Genomic DNA, 25,776 nt, shown 5'->3' on the forward strand with positions numbered 1-25,776 from the left:
ATCAAAATTCTCAGGGGTACTGATTTGTAATTCAATCCCCAGCAAGCAGTAGGAATACCAAACAGACACTGACTTCTAGAAACTTTAGGATTCTCTTAAACCAAACATGGATTTCTGTGCTTCCGTGTCCCCACATGAAATAAAAACCCCAAATGATTAACCCAGCCATCAACATCTTCTTATGCTGCTCATCAGACTTCAAAGCTTTAGAGAAGAAACAATTAATTATAATGTAATTCTGTATTCATGGTCCTCCCACACTATATACCTGTATGCTGTGAGGAATCCAAATCAGTCTTGGTTTCTCTGTACCATCTGCTCTGCTCTCTGTTGAGGGATTCCAGAAGATTGTTGCCTGCACCACACTCTATAGTCTTATTTATCAGCAGTTCTTCCTTTAAGTCCATGTCATTTTTCATGGTGCGGCAGTTTTGGTGGAGGTGAGTTCGAGTTTCCTGAAGTCCATGCTTCCCTTAATTACACTGAAAAACTAAATTAGTCAAAGACATTATATCAAAAATGCTTATAAGAAATACATATGGAACATTGGAGAAAAAGCTTCATGTTGACAGCCTACACATAACATTACTTTTGTTGGTTCTTTAACATTTATAAATTAGCATGTCAATTAACTCATATAGACACAGATACAAAAATTTTCTCTAAGGTAAGTAGACTATAAAATAAATAATACAGCTGAAAATCATGAAAGTAACTTCCAATCACTTCATTTTGCAGCACAAATTTACAAATAATTACCTAAGTAAAATATTCAATGTATACTTAACACAGCATGAAAATTTGAACTAAAAATAAATTGTTAAGTAATTACAGAATTCTTATGGGACCAAATGGAATGCAATATATCCACATACATAGCTATGTTTTAAGACAGAGTGGAAGTGACTTCCCCTGTTAATGTGGAGTAATCCAATAAAGTTTAACCTTTAATGTTTCTTTATCTCTACGATGAAGTCTTTTTACTTAAGCATGATTTTCATATACACTGAAGAGATAAGAAAAGGTCATTTATTCTTTGAATAACTGTTTCTCACAGAATGTTTATGTAGACTAATGATCACCTGAGATCAGAATGCAGACTATGATGAAGTTCTTTGAAGAAACATAACCAAATATGAGATAAAACTAAGCAATTCCCAACAGTCCCAGAGCTAACACATTATGTATGTATGAGAACAGGATGTTGTAATAAGTCAGGAAAATATATTAAAGTCCAGAGATTCTGTCTTATCCCTAGATTGCAGGCAGGACAATGGACAGTGTATAACTGTATAGTTAATGTCTAAAGCTATTCTTTAAGCAGAAGGTCAAAGATGTATGTCAATTACTTACTGTTTGTCACCAACACTACAGAAATTACCAGCCGAAGGGAACAGAAGATTCCAAGAGCTATCACAATGAGCTGCCAAGTCACTGAACATTCTTAAATCAATAAAACAAAGCAAGAAAATCATCAGAATGAAAACAGCACATGCCAATACTAATAACAGTTTGAGCAGCATGGAAACAAGGGGAAATTTTGCACAAGTTGATGATACAAACTTACAGAAATGTGGTGTCAAAATTGAAGATTTCTATCACAAATGCACTTACTGTACTCTTCTACTTGTGTGAACTACCAAAAAAGTGACAAAATTTTGAGCATATTTCAACCTAGGCCTTGTATTGTGAATCCTCCTGACTCAGCCTAGAAGCAGCTGGATGACAGAAATGTACCCTCAGACAATTATACATTAACTAAATTATATTCTACAGAAAGTACTGGAGGCATAGATGCAATCCAACTATAAGACACCAAACAGAAGCATGCAGTACAACAGGAGAGCAAATCTGAGGACAAAGAGGAAGGAATGAGAAATGAATGTTGTTGAGAACTGGCAGGAAACCACAGCTGCTCTGGGCCTGATCTCTATACATCGACATCTTCAAAAGGTCCTATAGTTTAACTCTCTTCTTCTATGTAATTATGATTTTGGTCTATATATTAGTAAATATTTTTGTGTATAAGGAATTTCTAAGCTGAAAGTCAAGCCTTTGATTACAAGAAAATCAAAGAAAAAAGAGATCTCAGCTTGTGCACCACAGGCCAACTGGGAAGGGGCAGCTTGCACTGGTGAGTCCAGCACTGACAAGACAAACTAACACCAGTGAGAACTAGATGGCAAAAGGCAAACGCAGGAACGTCACTAACAGAAATCAAGGCAATATGGCAACATCTGAACCCAATTCTCCTCTACCAACATGTCCTGGATACCCCATCACACCAGTAAAACAAGATTTGGATTTAAAATCACTGGTCATGATGCTGGTACAGGAACACATGAAGGACACACTTAAAGAAATTCAGGAGAAAATGGATCAAAAGTTAGAAGCCCTTGCAAGGGAAACACAAAAATCATTGAAAGAAATCCAGGAGAATACAAAAGCTAACAAGGAGGAAATGCAAAAAACACTTAAAGAAATACAGGAGAACTTTGGTCAACAGGCTGAGGTCATGAAAGACGAAACACAAAAATCTCTGAAAGAAATACAGGAGAACTTTGGTCAACAGGCTGAGCTCATGAAAGAGGAAACACAAAAATCTCTTAAAGAATTACAGGAAAACACAAACATACAAGTGAAGGAGCTAAGCAAAACCATCCAGGATCTAAAATCAGAAGTAGAAACAACTAAGAAAACTCAAAGGGAGACAACTTTGGAGATAGAAAGCCTTGGGAAGAAATCAGGGGACAGAGATGCAAATATCAACAACAGAATACAAGAGATAGAAGAAAGAATCTCAGATGCTGAAGATTCCATAGAAACCATGGACTCAACAGTTAAAGAAAATGCAAAATGCAAAAAGCTTGTAACCCAAAATATCCAGGAAATCCAGGACACAATGAGAAGACCAAACCTAAGGATTATAGGCATAGATGAGAGTGAAGATTTACAACTTAAAGGGCCAGCAAATATCTTCAATAAAATTATGGAAGAAAACTTCCCTAACCTAAAGAGAGAGATGCCCATGAATATACAAGAAGCCTACAGAACTCCAAACAGACTGGACCGGAACAGAAATACTTCCCGTCACATAATAATCAAAACACCAAATGTTCTAAACAAAGAAAGAATACTAAAGGCAGTAAGAGAAAAAGGCCAAGTAACATATAAAGGAAGACCTATCAGAATCACAGCAGACTTTTCACCTGAGACTATGAAGGCTAGAAGGTCCTGGGCAGATCTCATGCAGACTCTAAGAGAACACAAATGCCAACCAAAACTACTATATCCAGCAAAGCTCTCAATCACCATAGATGGAGAAACTAAGATATTTCATGACAAAACCAAGTTTACCCAATATCTATCCACAAACCCGGCCCTAAAAAGGATAATAGGAGGACAACACCAATACAAGGAGGGAAACTTCACGCTGGAAAAAGCAAGATAGTAACCTTTCATCAAACCCAAAAGAAGTTAAGCATTCAAATTTAAAAAATAACGTCAAAAATGATAGGAAGTAACAATCACTATTCCTTAATATCTCTTAACATCAATGGACTTAATGCCCCAATAAAAAGACACAGACTAACTGACTGGATACGTAAATAGGACCCTACATTTTGCTGCTTACAGGAAACACACCTCAGGGTCAAAGACAAACACTACCTTAGAGTTAAAGGCTGGAAGACAATTTTACAAGCAAATGGTCTCAGGAAACAAGCTGGAGTAGCCATTTTAATATCAGATAAAATTGACTTTCAACCCAAAGTCATCAAAAGAGACCCTGAGGGACACTTCTTGCTGGTCAAAGGAAAAATACAAAAAGAAGAACTGTCAATCCTGAACATCTATGCCCCAAATGCAAGGGCACCCTCTTTCGTAAAAGAAACTTTATTAAAACTAAAAGCACACATTGCACCTAACACAATAATTGTGGGTGACTTCAACACTGCACTTTCCTCAATGGACCGATCAGGAAAACAAAAACTAAACAGGGACACAATGAAACTAATTGAAGCTTTGGACCAATTAGATTTAACAGACATATATAGAACATTCTATCCTAAAACAAAAGGATATACCTTTTTGTAACTGCCAGCAGCTACATGTGAACCAGGTTACCTGTTGAGAGAATCTTGGGGTACAGGGACAGAGACAAAGGGATTTGAGTCAAGCCTAGGATTCCGGTCAAGACTGCTTTTAATAAATTGAAGACAGGTTTTATAGACATTTGGGGGATCGGCCAACCCCCCAGAAGTCGGTAGCTTCAAAGGCGGTGCTGTGAATCCTCTGGCTCCAAGTCTCAGCGGGTCGTCTGCCTTCTGCCTGGCAGCTCAGGTAAACGCCGGCTTGGGGGCGGTGTCGATAGCCGAGGTGTGGAGCCCCTTTGTTCACAGAACAAAGGCCGGAGGTAGTCATCGGAAGAGTTGGGTGCCCGCTAGCCAACTTAGTTGCAGGGGGGGGGGAGGAGACAATTCCCTCTTAATTATTAATTTAAAACAACTCAGTGGAAATGATTAAGTTCATCCATTGGATGACGGGCATTCATCAGTGAGTGAAGGCATTGGCCTTCAGCCCCCTTAAGCGTTACGGACATCTTTTTTCGGGGGGGGGGGCTAGACCGCCTTTTTTAGGACAGTCTTACGATGTCAAACCCCCATGCAGCTGTGCGTGCTTTTCAGGGAAACTCGGAGCCAGGAATTTTTTCCCTTTCCCTTGCAGTGCCTCGCCTCGCACCTCAACTGATGCCCATGTTTGTTGTAATAACAAACACGCATGATTCCGAGTATCATGCAGCCTCATCTCCGAGGATTTCCACTGGCAGAGTAAATTCTCTGCGGCTAAGCACTGGCTAGCTGAAAGGGCTACCCATCCTCCACCTCAACCTCCACCTAGGGCCATTGCTGAAGGAATTTAGTCTTCTGAGTGTTATCTGCTTAAAATATAAAAGGAGATTAAGAGAACCTGTCTGGTTAGTCTTGGGAGCTCAAACCGGTTTTTGGTTTAATTGAAATTCAGTGGCCTCAGGGAAGAGCCCTGGCCTGCAATTTAGTTTGCAAGAACACAAAGGAACTATGCCTCCCCAAGTGACTGGGAGGTGGCTTGAAAACAGCCTTTGAATTAATTATACTTACCTACAGTTTTGGGGGTGGAATCCACTTGTCTTACCAATCTCTCTGGCAACCAAGCGCCTTGTCCTGTTCCTGTGAGAAAACGCATACCGCGCCTCTTCCCCAAATCAAAACGGGGTCTGGGCCTTTCCAAGAATTATTTAAAGGATCCCGCCACTTAACCATGGCGTAGGAATTGGAAGTAGCCGGATGCCAATGTCTGTCAGCGGCAGACTGGCCTTTCGCATCCGTTTGGAGAAAATTTAAAACGAATAAAACAAAGGCAAGATGTGACTTTGGGGACCGAGGAGGATATAAGTTTCCCTTCTTAGTTTTAATAAGCCAATTTTTAAGCGTGCTATGGGCGCGCTCCACTATTCCTTGCCCCATTGGATTATAAGGAATTCCAGTTTTAAGCTTAATATTAAATTCTTTACAAAATGAGATAAAGTTCTTACCAGTGTAGGCTGGTCCATTGTCTGTCTTAATGACCTTGGGTACTCCCATGGTATTAAAGGCTTGTAAACAATGATCAATTACATTTCTAGAGGCTTCGCCCATATGCAGGGAAGCAAAAATAAGTCCTGAGCACGTATCAATGCAAACATGTATAAATTTTAATTTCCCAAACTCCGCATAGTGAGTTACATCCATTTGCCAAATTTGATTGGGCACGAGGCCACGTGGGTTAACCCCTAAATGGGGCACTGGTGCTAAAGTGAGACAATTTGGGCATTGCTTTACGATCATTCTAGCTTGCTCCTTTGTGATTTTATGACGGAGCCTCAACGTATGACTAGAAAGATGAAATTTATCATGATCACGTTTTGCCAATTCTATGGGTGTGAGTGCCAAGACTTGACCAATTAGTGCTTTGTCAATGCACTCATTGCCCTGAGCCAGAGGTCCAGGGAGACCCGAGTGAGATCTGATATGTCCTATATAAAAAGGATTTTTTCTAGCAAGAATGATACCTTGCAATTGTGAAAACAAGGATCCAGCTGGCGTATTAAAATTAAACGTGCCACAGGTTTCTAGTTGCGGTATAGAAAATGCAACATAAGCACTGTCAGTAAAGAGATTAAACGTACTATTTACAGTTTGAAAAACACACAGCACTGCTGTAAGCTCTGATAACTGAGCAGATAACCCAGGCGTTTCTACGACCACCTGTTGATTGTTAACACGATATCCGGCTTTTCCTTTTGATGAACCATCTGTGAACACTAGGAGTGCATTCTGCAGCGGCTGTAGAGATGTCATTTTAGGAAATACAATCTCATGCATATTTAAAAACTTTATTAACTTGTCTTGAGGATAATGATTGTCTATACACCCTTTAAAACCAATCTGAGCCAGCAGCCAATCTGTGCTATGCTGTTTTAGCCATTCATCCTGATTTACACTGTAAGGTTGTATAATAAAGTCCGGCTCCTTACCGAAATAAGTCAATGCCTGCTTTCTACCAAGCATAATTACTTGGGCCACTGCTTCAAAATATGGCAAAATATTATGCCTAGAAGACACCCTCAAATGAATCCACATCAGAGGAGCCTTTTGCCATAATAATCCTGTAGGCGAATGAGTAGTATTAAAAATTAGCAGATGCAGAGGTAAGGAATAATCTATATAGGTAACAAATTGGTTCTCAATAGCTTTCTCCACTGTCTGTAAAGCAAAAAGTCCTTCTGAAGTTAATACCCTAGGGGATGTCGGATCAGCATTTCCTTTAAGAATATCAAATAAAGGTTGTAATTCCCCTGTTGTAAGTTTTAAATACGGCCGAAGCCAATTAATGTCACCCAATAACTTCTGAAAATCATTTAAAGTTTTCAAATTGTCCCTGCGGATAATTATCTTCTGGGAAAAAATTGACTGGTCCGTAAGTTTAAAACCTAGATAGTTATATGGCTCCTGAATCTGAACCTTCTCTGGAGCTATCTGCAGCCCTTTAGCGACCAGGGCTTGCTGCAAATCTCTAAAACATAAAAGCAAGGTCTGAGGATTTTTTCCTGCAATTAGAAAATCATCTGTGAAATGGATAAAGTAAATATCTGGCCATTTCTGTCTCACAGGTTGAATGGCCTGTGCTACGAATTTCTGGCACAAGGCGGGGCTGTTTGCCATGCACTGGGGAAGCACTGTCCATTCAAACCTTTTCATAGGCTCTGCAAAGTTAATAGAAGGAACACTGAACGCGAACCTTTTGCAGTCTTCAGGGTGCAAAGGAATGGTAAAGAAACAATCTTTTAAATCTATGACCATTTTATGAAACCCTTTTGGAATGGCCACGGGAGATGGAAGACCCACTTGTAAGGTTCCCATGGGCAACATTGTTTCATTTACCTTTCTTAAATCCTGTAACAATCTCCATTTGCCGGACTTCTTTTTAATTACGAATATCGGCGTGTTCCATGGAGATAATGACTCTATTAGATGTCCTGCCTCTAACTGTTCCTGCACCAGCAGAGATGCGGCCTCCAATTTCTCTTTAGTTAAAGGCCACTGATCAACCCACACTGGAATGTCGCTAAGCCATTGAATTTTATCAGCGTGGGGTGCAGGCGAGATAGTGGCCATTACCGAAAATGCCCCAGACTTCTAGAGTTAGGGTTTGCCTGGGTGTTTTTAAACCTTCTAGTGCCTTGTCCTTCATATCCAAGCTCCCGAGTAGGTACGGATTCCTCCAACACTGTCCTTTGCTTAGGGGCAATTTCATTAGGATTACACAGAATTAAATTCATCTGAGATAACAGGTCTCTGCCCCAGAGTGTGGTAGGCAACTTCTGCATCACGAAAGGCCGAATTTGTCCTGAATTTCCATCTGCATCTTTCCAAGTTAAAAGTCTAGCGCTCTGTTTAGGATTGTTTGCGTAACCGATACCCTGCAGATGCGTTAGGGTCTCTGTCAATGGCCAGTTAGATGGCCAGTCCTGTCCCTTAATAATTGTAACATCAGCTCCCGTATCTATTAATCCTTCAAAACTCTTTCCTTCAATAGTCAATTTAAGGTTAGGTCTTTTATTAGTAATAGACTGAACCCAGAATACTCCGGAGGAGCCAAAGCCCTCCTCCCCTCTCTTATCTTTAATGAATTTGGAAGGCAGTGGATGTAAAGGAACCAAGACTAGCTGAGCAATTCTTTGATTAGCTGGAATAGTTATGACACCACGAGGGGAAGCAGCCATAATTTTAATTTCTCCCTCATAATCACTGTCTATGACTCCTGGATAAATCTGCAGTCCCTTCACAGTAGAACTGCTTCGTCCTAACAGCAATCCCCAAGTGCCTTCGGGTAATGGTCCAAAGACTCCCGTGGGCAAAACCTGAACTCCCATCTCTGGGGCTAGTACGGCATGGCACATGCAGCAGAGGTCCAGCCCTGCACTTCCTGGTGTAGCTCTGGCGAGGTCAAGGATGGATTTCCTTGGCTCGGCAGTAGCTGTGCCCCGCAGACAGTCTGATGCATTGGGGCCTGGGGCTGGCCCCTCCCCCCGTTTCCCGACACGGGTCTACCTTGGAAGCTATTTTTTGACTTGTCTCTCTTAACCCATTGATTTCCTTTTCTACACTTATGGCACGTTCCTGGTGGACCACCTGATTGCCCGTTTATACTGGGCTTATTATCAGGGCAATCACTTTTAAAATGACCCAGACTACCACATTTAAAACATCTCCTATTTCCTCGTCTTTGTGAAAGAATCCCCTGAATAGTTGTTCCCTGCAGCGCTGCAGCTATAGCTAAACCCTGATTATAGGACGGACCGATCTCAGAACAAAGGCGAATGTAACCGGCTAGGTCTGTCTTTCCCCTCTGGGGTCTAATGGCCTCCCGGCAGGCCGCATTAGCATTCTCATAGGCTAGTTGCGTAACCAGCGGATTCTCTGCCTGAGAGTTTCCAAAAATTCTATTAGCCGTTTTTAGCAATCTGTCTACGAAATCCTGAAAGAGTTCGTCGGGAGCCTGTTTCACAGCTGTTAGATTTCCACTAATATCTCCCTTAGCTGGTAACAGAGTCCAAGCACGGCGGGCGGCCACCGCAATCTGCGCATACACTGTGATGGGAAACCCAATCTGGTTATTATTTCCTTCATATAGGCCTTCCCCCAGCAACATCTCCGCATTCCATTCTGGATGGCCTGCTTGAGTGTTAGTGGCGGCGGTTCTTTTGCAAGCCTCACGCCATTCAGAACTCCAAAGCAAGAAATCTCCCCCCCGACAATGTAGCTTTACACAGCGTTTTCCAATCCTGCGGAGTTAGATTCGACTCAATCACAGTATCCAACAACGCCTGTGTAAAGGGAGCTGTCGGGCCGTACTGGGCTACGGCTAGCTTTAACTCTTTTATCACCTTAAATTCCAAGGTCTGATATTGTCTAATCACCTCGTCCTGGTCTTCTATCTCAAGGACTGGAAAAGCTAAGATTTCTGACGTATCCTGCCCCTCCCCACGGGCCTGGTTTATAACTCTTTCTAATGGCGACTGGCGGGTCTCCGAGTTATTGTTCTCTCTAGTATTAGAGACCCTTTTTAGCTCCTGTAACTCATTAGTCAATTTCTGCAATTTAATTTCAAACTCTAACTTTTGTAATTGCATATCCTTCTGGATCTCGGCCTCTGCCATCAAGGTCACAGGCAGAGCAGATGGCGCTACGGGGGGGCCAAGTTTCCCCATGAACTTCACTCGCTCCTTTCTCGGGATGAGCTATTTTTTTCCTTACAACAGACTCATCAGAACTGTCTCTGTGTTTACGAGACTTAGATTGTGGAGAATCTTCTATTACAGGGATCTTCTCCACAAGGCCTTTTACTTGAAAATCCTTACTTTCTTGAATAACACCTAATTCTTCCAAAGTTCCTTCATCAATGATGTCCTTAATCAGAGTCCAGAGGCAGAGGGTGATATTGTCTGCCTTGGCTGCCTTTAGCGAATTACCAATTCTCAGCCAAGTTCTCTCATTTAACGTTCGTTTTTCTCGGAACCAAGGACAACAGGAATATATCTGGTCCAAGAAATCTTCTAATCTTTCCTCTTCAAACCCAATCCCTTTTGCCTGAAGCAACTCTTGAATGTTGCGTGCGCAGATCTCGCGCGAACTTTCCTGTCCCATTTTTTCCTATCCTTTTAACCCAAGCAGCCCCTGTGCCGGGTCCGCATAGTATGCTTGAAAAACCGTATCCTTCCTACACTCACAACAATAGACACGAATTCACTAGCGCTAGTTTTGACCTCTATGTTGCTTACCATGTGGATACTACTTCTTACCACCTTTTTCTGCGAATCTTCGCTGGATAGGGCTACCTCAGGAAATTCTCTCGTGCCAGGTCTCCCACGTTCAGGTGCCAATTATGTAACTGCCAGCAGCTACATGTGAACCAGGTTACCTGTTGAGAGAATCTTGGGGTACAGGGACAGAGACAAAGGGATTTGAGTCAAGCCTAGGATTCCGGTCAAGACTGCTTTTAATAAATTGAAGACAGGTTTTATAGACATTTGGGGGATCGGCCAACCCCCCAGAAGTCGGTAGCTTCAAAGGCGGTGCTGTGAATCCTCTGGCTCCAAGTCTCAGCGGGTCGTCTGCCTTCTGCCTGGAAGCTCAGGTAAACGCCGGCTTGGGGGCAGTGTCGATAGCCGAGGTGTGGAGCCCCTTTGTTCACAGAACAAAGGCCGGAGGTAGTCATCGGAAGAGTTGGGTGCCCGCTAGCCAACTTAGTTGCAGGGGGGGGAGGAGACACCTTTTTCTCAGCACCTCATGGTACCTTCTCCAAAATCGACCATATAATTGGTCACAAGACAGACCTCAACAAATATAAGAAGATAGAACTAATCCCATGCCTCCTATCTGATCACTATGGACTAAAAGTGGTCTTCAATAGCAACAGAAACAACAGAAAACCCACACACACGTGGAAACTGAACAATACTCTACTCAATGATACCTTGGTCAAGGAAGAAATAAAGAAAGAAATTAAAGACTTTTTAGAACACAATGAAAATGAAAACACAACATACCCAAATCTATGGGACACAATGAAAGCAGTGCTAAGAGGAAAACTCATAGCCCTGAGTGCCTCCAAAAAGAAAATGGAGAGAGCATACATTACCAACTTAATGACACACCTGAAAGTCCTAGAACAAAAAGAAGCTATTTCGCCCAGGAGGAGTAGAAGGCAGGAAATCATCAAACTCAGGGCCGAAATCAATCAAGTAGAAACAAAGAGAACCATACAAAAAATTAACAAAACCAGGAGCTGGTTCTTTGAGAAAATCAACAAGATAGATAAACCCTTAGCCAGACTGACCAAAGGGCACAGAGAAAGTATCCAAATTAACAAACTTAGAAATGAAAAGGGAGATATAACAACGGAAACTGAGGAAATCCAAAAAATCATCAGATCCTACTACAAGAGCCTGTACTCAACACAATTGGAGAATCTGGAGGAAATGGACAATTTCCTTGACAGATACCAAATACCAAAATTAAATCAGGACCAACTAGACCATCTAAACAGTCCCATAATGCCTAAAGAAATAGAAGGAGTCATAGAAAGTCTTCCAACCAAAAAAAGCACAGGAACAGATGGCTTCAGTGCAGAATTCTACCAGACCTTCAAAGAAGAGTTAACACCAATACTCTTCAAACTATTCCACAAAATAGAAACAGAAGGAACACTACACAATTCCTTCTACGAAGCCACAATTACGCTGATACCAAAACCACAAAAAGATCCAACAAAGAAAGAGAACTTCAGACCAATTTCCCTTATGAACATCGATGCAAAAATACTCAATAAAATTCTTGCCAACCGAATCCAAGAACACATCAAAACGATCATCCACCACGATCAAGTAGGCTTTATCCCGGGAATGCAGGGTTGGTTCAATATACAGAAATCCATCAATACAATCCACTACATAAACAAACTCAAAGAACCAAACCACATGGTCATTTCATTGGATGCTGAAAAAGCATTTGACAAAATTCAGCATCCTTTCATGCTTAAAGTCTTGGAGAGAACAGGAATTCAAGGCCCATACCTAAACATAGTAAAAGCAATATACAGCAAACCGGTAGCCAGCATCAAACTAAATGGAGAGAAACTTGAAGCAATCCCACTGAAATCAGGGACCAGACAAGGCTGCCCCCTTTCTCCTTATCTTTTCAATATTGTACTTGAGGTACTAGCTCGGGCAATTTGACAACATAAGGAGGTCAAAGGGATACAAATTGGAAAGGAAGAAGTCAAACTATCATTATTTGCAGACGACATGATCGTCTACCTAAGTGACCCAAAGAACTCCACAAGAGAGCTCCTACAGCTGATAAACAACTTCAGCAAAGTGGCAGGTTATAAAATCAACTCAAGCAAATCAGTGGCCTTCCTATACTCAAAGGATAAGCAGGCTGAGAAAGAAATTAGGGAAATGACCCCCTTCACAATATCCTCAAACAGTATAAAGTATCTTGGGGTGACTCTTACCAAACATGTGAAAGATCTGTATGACAAGAACTTCAAGACTCTGAAGAAGGAAATGGAAGAAGACCTCAAAAAATGGGAAAACCTCCCATGCTCATGGATCGGTAGAATCAATATAGTTAAAATGGCCATTTTGCAAAAAGCAATATACAGATTCAATGCAACACCCATCAAAATCCCAACTCAATTCTTCACAGAGTTAGAAAGAGCAATTATCAAATTCATCTGGAACAACAAAAAACCCAAGATAGCTAAAACTATTCTCAGCAACAAAAGAAAATCTGGGGGAATCAGTATCCCTGACCTCAAGCAATACTACAGAGCAATAGTGTTAAAAACTGCATGGTATTGGTACAGTGACAGACAGGAGGATCAATGGAACAGGATTGAAGATCCAGAAATGAACCCACACCTATGGCCACTTGATCCTCGACAAAGAGGCTGAAAACATCCAATGGAAAAAAGATAGCCTTTTCAACAAATGGTGCTGGTTCAACTGGAGGTCAGCATGCAGAAGAATGCGAATTGATCCATCCTTGTCTCCTTGTACTAAGCTCAAATCCAAATGGATCAAGGACCTCCACATAAAGCCAGACACTCTGAAGCTAATAGAAAAGAAACTGGGGAAGACCCTTGAGGACATCGGTACAGGGAGAAAGTTTCTGAACAGAACACCAATAGCGTATGCTCTAAGAGCAAGAATTGACAAATGGGACCTCATAAAATTACAAAGTTTCTGTAAGGCAAAGGACACCATCAAGAGGACAAATCGGCAACCAACAAATTGGGAAAAGATCTTCACCAATCCTACATCAGATAGAGGGCTAATATCCAATATATATAAAGAACTCAAGAAGTTAGACTCCAGAAAACCAAACAACCCTATTAAAAAATGGGGTACAGAGTTAAACAAAGAATTCTCACCTGAAGAACTTCGGATGGCGGAGAAGCATCTTAAAAAAATGCTCAACTTCATTAGTCATTAGGGAAATGCAAATCAAAACAACCCTAAGATTTCATCTTACACCAGTCAGAATGGCTAAGATTAAAAATTCAAGAGACAGCAGGTGTTGGAGAGGGTGTGGAGAAAGAGGAACACTCCTCCACTGCTGGTGGGGTTGCAAATTGGTACAACCACTCTGGAAATCAGTCTGGAGGTTCCTCCGAAAACTGGGCACCTCACTTCCAGAAGATCCTGCTATACCACTCCTGGGCATATACCCAGAAGACTCCCCACCATGTAATAAGGATACATGTTCTACTATGTTCATAGCAGCCCTATTTGTAATTGCCAGATGCTGGAAAGAACCCAGGTATCCCTCAACAGAAGAGTGGATGCAAAAAATGTGGTATATCTACACAATGGAGTACTATTCAGCCATTAGAAACAATGAATTCATGAAATTCTTAGGCAAATGGATGGAGCTAGAGAATATCATACTAAGTGAGGTAACCCAGACTCAAAAGGTGAATCATGGTATGCACTCACTAATAAGTGGATATTAACCTAGAAAACTGGAATACCCAAAACATAATCCACACATCAAATGAGGTACAAGAAGAAAGGAGGAGTGGCCCCTGGTTCTGGAAAGACTCAGTGAAACAGTATTCAGCAAAACCAGAACGGGGAAGTGGGAGGGGGTGGGTGGGAGGACAGGGGAAGAGAAGGGGGATTGCGGGACTTTCGGGGAGTTGGGGGGCTTGAAAAGGGGAAATCATTGGAAATGTAAATAAATTATATCAAATAATAAAAAAAAAAAAGAAAAAAAAGAATAAAAAAAAAGTGAAAAAAAAAAGAGATCTCAGCTTGGAGCACAGATGACACGGTGTGTACAGAATAACTAATAATAGAGAATAAAATGTGAGATTTCCTTTTTTCCTTAATAAAAATTATTCTTTGGTGTTTTATGGAACTCACTATTCGGTTTACTCATTCCTACCCCCCACTAATCTTTTGCCCTCTTCTTTACTCTGAAAATTTGTTCTCAGGAGGAGACTTCCTTTTCTGATGGAGAATTGTTCTTGCTTAGTTGAATTAGATTTTATAGATATTTATGATACTTTCTTCAAGAGTTAAAGTATTGTTTGCACTGAATAGCCTTCATTTTCATAGGATTTGGGTATCTAGAATATTTCATGTATTTTCAGGCCATAGTTTGTTCGTTAGCTTTAAATTTTTCAGAAATTTTCTTGACTAGACAAAATAATATAAAAGCTTAATGGTTTCTCATTTCTTCTTGATTATCAAGATTTTTTTTACATATTCCTATTGTTATAATCTATACATCTGGTTTCTTCTGTTACAAGATAGCACCTAAAAAGTAGAAGTTGGATTATATTTTTGGCTTTAGGTTTTTAAATTTTAAATTTTGGTTGCTTTACTTTTAAACTTAATTTTGAACAACTTTGAGCATGATCGCCCTCCAACTTTTATGCCCTCTCACCCGGGTGCATAACCAGCAAGATGAAATAGAAGATGATAGTTTTCACTAAAACCAAGCAGGATATTTTTAAATTGTTTAAAATGCATTAAAATGTGACTGTAGACATTTAAAACACTTACCTCTGGGGCCACGAGTCTCCTGAGACCTCACTTGGTTCTGTCACCCTGAAGTCTTATTAAGTCTGCCAGTTGAAAATGTGACCTCATGCTCACTCATCTTGGGAGTATGTGGAGTATGTTCTCTCTTAAATGTGTCCTTAAGTGATTTCTAAGGAAAAAAAATCAAATGTCCACCTTTATGAAGGTGTCTGGATCTGATGATACAGAGGGGTAAAGGTTGGGGTCTGACTGACTCACTTAATGATCCAAATGCTCTGTCATGGACTGACCCTGATTTCTATTACAAAGGAGAATCCTTTCGATATTTGTGTTAATATTAGTTATATTTCTACTGGTCACAACAACTATATTTAAAAAATATTGAAAGACTTAAAAATATACTAATAAATCATTATAATATTGACATAGCCTGTATATGTAAACTGTACAACACATAAAAATGTTAGGCAAAATTGGTACCATTGAATATAATTGAAAAACTTTTAAACAATCTGTAAAGATCACACTTAAATCTTTAGGAATAAAAATTTTGCTTCAAAGTTATTTATATATTTTGATAAATGCATGAATATTAAATGTTCTTTCAGTCTTTTTATCCATACATTACTCTTAGAGTATCCCAGGCACTGCCTCTTGTTCTGGAAAGACTCAGTGAAGCAGTATAGGTCAAAACCAGAACGGGGAAGTGGGAAGGGTCGGGTGGGAGGACAGGGGGAGAGAAGGGGGCTTATGGGACTTTTGGGGAGTGGGGGGCGAGAAAAGGGGAAATCATTTGAAATGTAAATAAAAATATATCAAATAAAATAAATTAAAAAAAAAGATTAGTACTGCAGGTGATCCAAAACACATAAATATCTCTTGGGTTGAAACCCCAATCAAATGAGATGTCCATGCTATTCACCCAGCCATAGTATATACATTCATGCCTATGCTTGGACCTGGAGAATGGATTCAACCAGAAAAGTTTCTAATGGATGAGATAAAACAGACCCAGAAAGACAAATGCTGAATATTCTATCTTATTTGAGTCTTCTGGCTCAGAGTATTCAGAAATGATTTGTAACCTTTAGTAACTTAAGCAACCTGGAAAGTAGAAAAGGGATATTTTGGGTGGGGTGTGGGAGGAATACAGAGAGGCATAGAGTATACAATATGAACTTTTAATCTCAAATCATTCCATTTGCACAAACATGTCATATATAAAATACTCATCTGTGATACTGAAATGGGAGGATACAGGAAAATAAATTTTGCCACTGTGCAGTATACATGAGCTAATGCCCATGAAGGATGCAATCTGATATTAGATATGAATATATTAGTAAATAGTAAGTATCTATAACTGACATTCCCCTTACCTTAATCACTAATAAGAGATCAGCAGATAATAAAGATAACAAGCTGCATATTGATAACATTTTTATCGATTTTTAAGACACAAATTTTTCTGAAGATTTGATATTTTGCCTTATTTATTTACTACTTCAATCCTTTCATTACATAATTCTTTTTCATAGTTGTTATTTACTATTATTGCTCTTAGGGTAGAGCTGACTGAACCAAGGTGGATGTATACAGAAGACAACTTTGCAATGCAACGTGAGTTCTCTTACTCATCTTTACGTGGGTTCCATGGATCAAACTCAGGAATTAGATCAGGCTGCCGTAGCATGTACCATTACACACAGACACATCTTACAGGGTTTCTATTATGACATCTTTCAGATGTATAATATATAAACATTTAACCCAGCTCAAGAGTAATGAACTCCATAGATCCCACTACCTTATATTCTTAGCACACAAGTCCCAGTATACTCAGAAAGAATCCAACTCAGAATAAAAGTTTTCACATACTGCCAAAGTTAACCTTATCTAACATAAACAACAGGGCTTCTGCCTCAATCCTGCTTTCATGTTAAGCCATCTGGAATTCTCTATAGAATATTTGATCATTTGATAAAAAATAAATAAAAGCAAGAAATGTTACATGTGTCTCTGCTCAGATGTGATTTTCTTGGAAGGAATTGATCTGAAATTGAAGGGAAAGTTCAGCTCTTCTGGTTTGTGTCCCCTAAGAGGCTCCAAGAGGCAAGGCAGAAATACATTTCCTTAGAGTGATACTCAACCTCATAATTTTCTGCCCCTCCTCTTACCAAAGCGAAAAGAGGAAACTGTTTAATGAAATGTGACTCTGAGAGCAAAGGAGAGAGGTAAAATATTGTGCCAGTTGCTAACCCTTCATTGATATTTGAAGACTGAGAAGTGGCAAACTCCTGCAGAGAGAACAAAACCACTGTCTTTTGCAAAATCACAAGGGAAAAAAGGGACTGAAACTTCTCTGCTACTACTTTCAAAATAGAATGTTGGAAATTTTGTCTTATCTTATTTTTTTAATTTACATGTTGATTTTAAATTATGCTAATAGCAGCTTAAAAGTAGGTATTAGGTAAGCCTTTAAAGCACTCACATTTCCACCAGTAAACTCTTCTTTACACTCTTCTAGCTCTTTAATTCTAGATGGTATTTACTGTGAACATTGATGTCATTCCACATGGAGTGTTTTTTGCTGATGTTTTCATGGTTCTGGGAAATAGAATCTAATACAAAGAGCATGCTCAGTATATACTCTTTGTGAGCTAGAGAAACAGGCCTCAATTTTGTTTTGTTCTAGTGTTTTGTGTTTGATATATTTGTTGTTGTTTGGAGATACTTTTTGTTTCATAGCATTGGCTGACCTCACACTCATAATCCGCTGGCCTCACTCTTTTCTTTCTTAGAATTACAGCTATATACCATGATAGCAATTTACACAATGTTTGTGATAGATATTTTCAAATAAATAATAAGTAGTTCTTTACTTTATAAATATTGATCTCAAGATCTTTAATACAATATTTGTTTAATAATCACATACAACATAAATAATTTAGATAATTCTCTGTTGCTGCACATACTAGTCATTTTGTAGTATTTTGTTAGTTTTAAAACTCTATGATATATACCTTAGAACATACTAAGAAAGACATTTTATTCATGAAGTAATAGGATTCAAGGAAATATATATTTAAGAAACTCTCATATAGCTCATACTTCATTTACAGTCTATGAGTTGGCATGAAATTATTCAAAATTGAATTTTTTTATAGATGAGATGAGGCAATTTTTTCTCTATGAGTTTTTCCCATGGGTTTGTGATTAGAATTCCTAGAAAGAAGCTCTTTCAGCAAAGATTGTTTTAAAATATGGAGAAGTGGAGACATTGTAATGTTATGGGTATAGCCCTTTGCTTCCAGAATCTTCTCTAAGACAGAAACCAGGGTAGATTTTCTTTCTGATCATTTTCAAGAGTGCAGGTGTTTGAAAGGAAAGGACAGGAAGGTACTTGAGCAAAAGTGAGAAACTGACACATCTACAGTGCTGAACAATTGCTACTCTAGAAAACCAACATTCTTCCCTCATCTAGGAGGTTTATGTCACACTGCCCACAAAAACATTAATGGTGCTGAGAGATTTTTGCATCCTTATCTCTCCTGACAGTGTGTGATCTGTACCATGGAGGCTAACCCCATGCACTGGGCATACTTCTCTTTGCTTTCTGCATAGTGTTGGCCTCCTCTAACATCATGCAAAGACTGTGGGAAATAACCCAAGAACTGTTTGTTCATTATTGTGACCATAGCATTATAGGTAGATAACAGGCCTATCAGTGTACTTGATGAAGGAGGAAGGTAATTAATAGAAAATGAACACATAGTGGATAGACGTTTTATTTGCTTGTATGTATTGTAAGAGATAGGAGCATGCCCATAACTGTAAAGCTGAAGAACAGCTACTTCCTCTCACTCTGTACAATTGAGTTCTGAATTTATAGAAAAATGTCAACAATTAAGGAGCATAATTAGCATTGAAAGATATTGTGACTGCAAAAGGAATGGAAATGACTGACTCTCTGGTCTCCAGTTTTGTTTCTTTGACCAAAGTCCAGCATAATCAGGAAGAACAGTAATCATACAACCAGAAAATAAAGCAATAACGTGAAAACATGAAGAAATTTTTGTTTTCTTGAGCTTTGTTTATGTAAGATTAACAATCACCTGAGATCAGAAATCAGAATGTCACCAAGTCCTCAGAAGGAACATAAACAAAAATGAGACAAAATCAGGCAAATCTCAACAAACGCATCGCTAACACATTAGTTATGCATGAGAACAGGTCACTCTAATGAGTCAGTTAAAAAATTATTAAAGTTCAGAGATTCTGGCTCATCACCTGATTATAGGCAGAACAATGGACAGTGTATATAACTGCATAGTTCATGTATAAAGCTATTTTTTTAGGTGGAATGTCAAACAAAATATATCTCAATTACTCACTGTCACCAACACTACAACAGATGGGCACACAGTATTCCAAGAGATTCCAGACAACAAAACACCCTTAAACCAACAAAATAAGACAAGAAAATCATCACCATGAAAATAACACATCTCAATACTAATTGCAATTTGTGTAGCATGGAAACATGGGAAAATCTTGCACAATTGAATGATACAAACTGACTGAATATGTGCTCTCAAAGTTGTAGATTTCTACCTAAAATGCACTGTAAAAATCCTATGTGTGCAAAGTTTCACAACATTTTGGACTTGTTTCAGCCATGACATTGTATTGTGAATCTTCCTGACTCAACCTAGAAGGAACTGGGTGACAGGCATGTGCCCTCACCCAGTTCTACAGGAAACAAAGTGCATTCTACAGAAGGCTTTGGAGGCATAGATACAATCCAAGTACAAGAAACCAACTTGGATCATGCAGTCTACCAAGTAAGGTAACTGAGGATGGAGAGGAAGGAAAGAGTGATGGATGTTCCTGAGAACTGGAAGGGAACCACAGCTGCTCTGGACTTTATCTGTATACATCCCATCCTTGAAAGGTACTACAAGATGACTATCTCTTTTTCCATATAAGTGTGATTTTGTTGTATGTAATACTGAAAATTTTGGTGTACCTAATGCATAAGAAATCTGAAAAACATGTCATTGATGACTACTATATCAAAGAGGAGAAAGAGCTTAGCATGGAACACAGCTATGACTGTGTGTACAGAGTAACTAAAAGAGAATAAAAAGATATATATCTATTTTCTCACTAATAAAATTATTTTTTGATGTTTTCAAGAACTCAAATGGGATTTACTCCTCCCAGCCCCACTAACCTGTCATCCCCTTCTTTCTTCTTCCCTCTGCAACTTTATTCTCAGGAGGAGACATTCCCTTCTGATGGATAACTGTTTTGGCCTTGTTCTGTCAAATGTTGGGGATATATATGACAATTAATACACTTTCATTGAGAATCAAAGTATTGATCCTAGTGCACAAGCTTCATTTCTTTAGGATTTTGTTTGTCTGGAAAATGTGATGTTTTGCAGATTCTAGTTTGTCGATTACTTTTAAAGATTTCAGAATTCTCCTTAATTAGAGTATTAAAAAACTCTTAATGGTTTCTTACTTCTTCTTTAGTCTCAAGAATTTTGTGTATAGACTTTCATTGTTCTAATCTGCCCCTCTGGTTTCTTTTTTTCATGTATTTTTTTAATTTATTGATATATTTATTTACATTTCAAATGATTTCCCCTTTTCTGGACCCCCACTCCCCGAAAGTCCCATCAGCCCCCTTCCCTCCCCCTGTTTTCCCACCCAACCCTTCCCACTTCCCTGTTCTGATTTTGCTCTATACTGCTTCACTGAGTCTTTTCAGAACAAGGGGCCACTCCTCTGTTCTTCTTGTACCTCATTTGATGTGTGGATTATGTTTTGGGTATTCCAGTTTTCTAGGTTAATATCCACTTATTAGTGAGTGCATACCATGATTCATCATTTGAGTCTGGGTTACCTCCCTTAGTATGATGTTCTCTAGCTCCATCCATTTGCCTAAGAATTTCATGAATTCATTGTTTCTAATGGCTGAATAGTACTTCATTGTGTATATATACCACATTTTTTGCATCCACTCTTCTGTTGAGGGATACCTGGGTTCTTTCCAACTTCTGGCAATTATAAATAGGGCTGCCTTGAACATAGTGGAACATGTATCCTTATTACATGCTGGGGAATCTTTTGGGTATATGCCCAGGAGTGGTATAGCAGGATCTTCTGGAAGTAAGGTGCCCAGTTTTCGGAAGAACCGCCAGACTGATTTCCAGAGTGATTGTACCAATTTGCAACCCCACCAGCAGTGGAGGAGTGTTCTTCTTTCTCCACATCCTCGCCAACACCTGCTGTCTCCTGAATTTTTAATCTTAGCCATTCTGACTGGTGTAAGATGAAATCTCAGGGTTGTTTTGATTTGCGTTTCCCTAATGACTAATGAAGTTGAGCATTTTTTAAGGTGTTTCTCTGCCATCTGAAGTTCTTCAGGTGAGAATTCTTTGTTTAACTCTGTCCCCCATTTTTTAATAGGGTTGTTTGGTTTTCTGGAGTCTAACTTCTTGAGTTCTTTATATATATTGGATATTAGCCCTCTATCTGATGTAGGGTTGGTGAAGATCTTTTCCCAATTTGTTGGTTGCTGATTTGTCCTTTTGATGGTGTCCTTTGCTGTACAGAAACTTTGTAATTTTATGAGGTCCCATTTGTCAATTCTTGATCTTAGAGCATATGCTATTGGTGTTCTGTTCAGAAACTTTCTCCCTGTACCGATGTCCTCAAGGGTCTTCCCCAGTTTCTTTTCTATTAGCTTCAGAGTGTCTGGCTTTATGTGGAGGTCCTTGATCCATTTGGAGTTGAGCTTAGTACAAGGAGACAAGGATGGATCAATTCGCATTCTTCTGTATGCTGACCTCCAGTTGAACCAGCACCATTTGTTGAAAAGGCTATCTTTTTTCCATTGGATGTTTTCAGCCCCTTTGTCGAGGATCAAGTGGCCATAGGTGTGTGGGTTCATTTCTGGATCTTCAATCCTGTTCCATTGATCTGCCTGCCGGTCACGGTACCAATACCATGCAGTTTTTAACATTATTGCTCTGTAGTATTGCTTGAGGTCAGGGATACTGATTCCCCCAGACTTTCTTTTGTTGCTGAGAATAGTTTTAGCTATCCTGGGTTTTTTGTTATTCCAGATGAATTTGATAATTGCTCTTTCTAACTCTGTGAAGACTTGAGTTGGGATTTTGATGGGTATTGCATTGAATCTGTATATTGCTTTTTGCAAAATGGCCATTTTAACTTTATTGACCCTGCCGATCCATGAGCATGGGAGGTTTTCCCATTTTTTGATGTCTTCTTCCATTTCCTTCTTCAGAGTCTTGAAGTTCTTGTCATATAGATCTTTCGCATGTTTGGTAAGAGTCACCCCAAGGTACTTTATACTGTTTGTGGCTATTGTGAAGGGGGTCATTTCCCTAATTTCTTTCTCAGCCTGCTTATCCTTTTTCTTTAACAAAATTATGGAGGAAAACTTTCCCAACTTAAAGAGAGAGATGCCTATGAATATACAAGAAGCCTACAGAACTCCAAACAGCCTGGATCTGAGCAGAAATACCTCTCACCACATAATAATTAAAACCACAAGTGCACTAAACAAAGAAAGAATACTAAAGGCAGTAAGAGAAAAAGGCCAAGTAACATATAAAGGAAGACCTATCAGAATCACACCAGACTTCTCACCAGATACCATGAAAGCTAGAAGACCCTGGGCAGATCTCATGCAGACTCTAAGAGAACGCAAATGTCAGCCAAGACTTCTATACCCAGAAAAACTCTCAATCACAATAGATGGAGAAACCAAGACATTCCATGACAAAACCAAATTTACACAATATCTTTCCACAAACCCAGCGCTACAAAGAATAATAGGAGGAAAACTCCAATACAAGGAGGGAAACTACACCTTGGAAAAAGTAAGATAGTAACCTTCCTTCATCAAACCCAAAAGAAGATAATCACTCAAATATAAAAATAACATCAAAAATGACAGGAAGTAATAATCTCTATTCCTTAATATCTCTTAACATCAATGGACTCAATTCCCCAATAAAAAGACATAGACTAACAGACTGGATAAGGAAACAGTACCCTATATTTTGCTGCATACAGGAAACACACCTAAATGTCAAAGACAAAAACTACCTTAGAGTAAAAGGCTGGAAGACAATTTTACAAGCCAATGGTCTCAGGAAACAAGCCAGAGTAGCCATTCTAATATCAGATAAAATTGACTTTCAACCTAAAATCATCAAAAGAGACACTGAGGGACACTTCTTGCTGGTCAAAGGAAAAATCCACCAAGAAGAACTTTCAATTCTGAACATTTATGCGCCAAATGCAAGGGCACCCTTTGGATTCTTTTTAACTAGCTAACAACTAAAAAAGATTAGTTAAAGAAGTAAGGTTATACTTTTTTTCCTTTTAAATCTTGATTGCTCCGTTTTTTAAATGTAGTTTTGAACAATGTTGTGCAAGATTATCCTCCAACTAAAAATCTTTACTTCCCTCTCTACCGTGTGCATAACCAAGCCCAGATGAAATGGAACATTACAGTTTTCCATAGAACTGGTAGGATATTTATAGTTTTTAAAGTTTAAAATGTGTAAAAATAAACATGTGATTTCAGACATTTAAGACACCTCTGGGACCAGCTTCTCTGGCCCCTTGATTCTCCTGAGGCCTCTCTTGGTTCTGCAACCCGGAAGACATATGAAATATCACAGTTGAATAAGTGACATCCTGCTCACTCATGTTGGAAATATATAGAGTGTGTTCTCCATTAAAATATGTCCTCAAGAGATTACTTAAGTAAACATTAAAATGTCCACCTTTAGAAAGGTACCTGTATCTGATAATACAGAGGGATGGGAAAGGGAAAGGGTGGGGTCTGACTCAGTCACTTAATGATCCAAGCAAACTGATATGGAGTTACCACAATTTCCAATACAGGGGAGAACCCTGTGTAGATTTCTATTAATGTCCTTTATATTTCTAATAGTCACAGCAATTATCTTTAGATAATATGGAAAGACATAGAAATTTACCTATAATTTATTATGATATTGACAAAATCTGTATAAAATATTCAACATGTAAATAGGTTAGGTAAGAGTTAAATGACTAAAAAATCATTGAAAAACTTGTAAACAATCTATTCAAATAACAAATAGTTAAGGCTTTAAGAATAACTAAAACTGTTACCTTATAATTATTTACATGTTTTGATAAACACAAGAATATTAATTGTTCTTTCTTTTTTCACTCTTTTTTTTTATTTTCTAAATTCTTTGTTTACATTCCAAACGCTTTCCCCTTTCCCAGTTTCCCCTCCCCATATGTCCCATAAGCATTCTCTACACCCATACTCCAATCACCTCCCTCCTTTTTCTCTGTCCTGGTACTCCCCTACAATGCTGGATCAGGCCTTTCCAGGATTAGGGCCCTCTCCTTACTTCTTCATGGGAGTCATTTGATATGCTACTTGTGTCTTGGGTATTCAGAGCTTCTGGGCTAGTTAATATCCACTTATCAGTGATTGCATTCCATGTATATTCTTTTGTGATTGAGTTACCTCACTTAGGATGATATTTTCCATTTCCAACCATTTGCCTACAAATTTCATGAATTCATTGTTTTTAATTGCTGAGTAGTATTCTGTAGTATAAATATACCATATTATTTGTATCCATTCCTCCTTTGAGGGACATCTGGGTTCTTTCCAGCTTCTGGCTATTATAAATAAGGCAGAAATAAATATCCTCAGAGTGACTCACAACCTCATGATTATTTGCCCCTTCTCTTGACCAAAGTGGAAAGAGGAAATTGCTCAATGAAACCTGACTCTGAGAGCAAAAGAAAGAATTATCATATTGGGCCAGATGCTGCAAAAGAAAGGTCCATAATTGATACTTTAAGACTAAGAAGATAACACTCCCGCAGAGATAGCAAAACCAGTGTCTTAGGAAAACAATTAGAAAAATGAGGGGCTTTCCCTCAGTTTTGTAATAAGCTGTTGGAAATTTTCTCTTATGTGACTATATTTTAAATTAATCCTTGATATTCAATTATGCTACCTTCAGCTCAGTGTGTATTAGGAATGCCTTAAAACACTCACATTTCCACTGGTAAAGTCTTCCTTTATACTCTTCTAGTTCTTTTTTTTGCCTTTATTTTTTTCTTTTATTAGTTATTTTATTTATTTTCATTTCAAATGTTTTCGCTTTTCCTTTTTTTTCATTCTTTTTTTTATTCGATATAATTTATTTACATTTCAAACGATTTCCCCTTTTCTAGCCCCCCCCTCCCCGAAAGTCCCGTAAGCCCCCTTCTTACTTACCCTCCCCAAACACCCTATACCATTCCCTTTCCCCCTACTTCTGTGAGTGAGCTCCCCTACCCACCAACCCACTCCTGCCTCACTGCCTAACATTCCCCTAATTGGGACATCAAGTCTCCACAGGACCAAGAGCTGCCTCTCACATTGATGCCAGATAAAGAATCCTCTGGTACATAAGCATCTGGAGTGATAGCACTCTCCCTCTCTGGTGGGTGCTTTAGTCCATGGGAGCTCTGGGGATCTGGTTGGTTGATACCTTTGCTCTTCCTATGAGGCTGCAAATCCCATTCAGCTCC

At 39.0% G+C, this 25,776-nt stretch overlaps 1 protein-coding gene and 1 pseudogene across 25 annotated transcripts in view; both read right to left on the bottom strand.

Moving 5' to 3' along the window:
• LOC127679301 (killer cell lectin-like receptor 5) overlaps positions 1–25,776 on the bottom strand; it is a 403,713-nt gene that overhangs the window by 315,654 nt on the left and 62,283 nt on the right. The window lies entirely within an intron of this gene.
• Positions 261–23,895, bottom strand: LOC127679313 (killer cell lectin-like receptor 5; annotated as a pseudogene).

The sequence above is a fragment of the Apodemus sylvaticus genome, chromosome 2, assembly GCF_947179515.1.
Source record: "Apodemus sylvaticus chromosome 2, mApoSyl1.1, whole genome shotgun sequence".
Lineage (NCBI taxonomy): Eukaryota > Metazoa > Chordata > Mammalia > Rodentia > Muridae > Apodemus > Apodemus sylvaticus.